Here is a 2081-nt window from a genome sequence, read left to right on the forward strand (position 1 = left end):
AGTGCGCGCTCCCGCTGGAGAAGGTTTATCGGGAGCGCGCGATCGTGCGCGCGGTGGAAGGCGGCGGCGACGCGCGCGAGGGTGGAAAAAACAAAACAAAACAAAAAAAGGTCCGAGGAAAAGCCGTGGGGAAAAAAAACCCTAATTTGCCTGCTGGCTCGAGGGATATAAACTGGTACAAAAGACAGTAGTGAGATTTTCTGAAAGCAACAGATGACTGAACTGCTGGGGTCAAAAAAGGGGGTCAGATTTAAGATCTAATTGTCTGATGCTCATTCAATTTAATTATCTAGAGCTTTTAACAATAAACATTGTCTCAAAGCAGCTTATGATTATGCCTTGGACTGTATATAGCATCTCGCACTTTACAGAACCTTCACTCATCCATGCATTCATCTTATTAAGTGCCTGCTCATAGTGGATATGGAGCATAATGACCACTGGACGTGAGAACGGGGTACGCTTTGACTGGGTGTCCAGTCCTTCCTTCCCAGGACACCATGAGAAACAATTTAGTGTGGCTGGTTCATGTACTGGTATGTTTTGGGGAGGTGGAAGGAAACCGGAGAACTCTTTATACACACACACACACACACACACACACACACAGGAAAGCCATACAGACATGGAGAACATGCACATACTGTAGACAGTACACTACATTGAGAACCCTTATCATCACAAATCGCTCCTTTTTCCACCAACGTCCGTATTGTAAATGAAACCTTAACATGATGTGCTGTTTGTTATATACATGGAGTTCAGGTATTTAGCTCTGTCTTGTATGGTTTTAGATTTCTAAAGAGGTCATACTTGCGAGCTTTTCTAAAAAAAAAAAACCCTGCTCTGTAGATTTTGACATAGAACCGAGAATTACTACATTTCATTTCATTTCATTTCTGTGAAGTAAAACAGTAAAACAGGCTCACTTCAGTGACTGCACAGTGTCAGAGGAGTCTGAGCCACTATGTGCAGGTTATTTGTGAAATGTTTGGATCCCAAAAGGGCCTCATGAGATTAGGACTGTCAAGTGAAATAAGTACAATCTTCTCCGGAGCCACTCTTCCAGAGAGCAGAACTGACATGGAGAAGCTTTTGTCTTTCTGATACACATTTAGGTCACGTCTGACGAGGGGAGACGAGAGGATTAATAAGTTGTGCGGATGTTGGAAGTGTACTTTAGCTGCTGTCTGACGTTTCCTTTTTTAGATTTTCAATGGGGCTACAGGGCTAATGTAGCTAAAAATGAAAGGAAGTTGGGTTTTAACCTCAAAACTTCACTGTTAATATCTGCATCAAACCATGTCCTGTTAGAGTTTTGGACACAGTGAGACCTTAGACATCATATTCTGAAATTGAACCTTGTATACAAACACTGTATAGTACATTTCACCTCATAGACCTCAGCATCAAAATGTTTTCCTCACTACCTCAAGCTTAAATTAGACAAAACTTTCTATATAAAGGATTATGTACAGTATATAGCCAAAAGTATGTGCATGTTCCAAATCCATGGGCATTAACAAAGAATTTTGTGGCAACATTTTGGGAAAAATTCACATATGGGTGTGATGGGCACGTGTCCACATACTTCTGGTCTTATAGTTTAGGTTCAAGTGTCATTTGAAGAAAGTATTTGCGGTTATATTGATGGGTTGAGATAGACTTCTTTGGGGAAAACTACAAAAAGGAATTGTTGGAAAGAGATATTTGCCTCGATATCACGATAAACAAGTGATCCTGGTGTAGCCGAAGCATCTGTTAGCCTTTCTGTGGCTCATGGCTTGCAGTAAACCTTAAGTATGTCCGAGGGTGTGTATGTGTGTGTGTGTGTGTGTGTGAGAGAGAGTGACTCCTCTAACAGATGGCATTTTACAGCCGCTACATATTGAGAGTAGATTATCTCTACTGATCCCCTGTCAATCAACACACCTCAGAAACAGACCTGTAGTAGTGCGGCTTTAGGGTTAAACATATAAGCTTGATACTCATCTGCATAGACGACAATGCCGTATGTAATTCGCTCCACACACACAGACTTTACATCCAAGCTCAGCTCCCCTCAGCTCACAATATAAACT

This window comes from Hemibagrus wyckioides, linkage group LG26 (genome assembly GCF_019097595.1).
Source record: "Hemibagrus wyckioides isolate EC202008001 linkage group LG26, SWU_Hwy_1.0, whole genome shotgun sequence".
NCBI lineage: Eukaryota > Metazoa > Chordata > Actinopteri > Siluriformes > Bagridae > Hemibagrus > Hemibagrus wyckioides.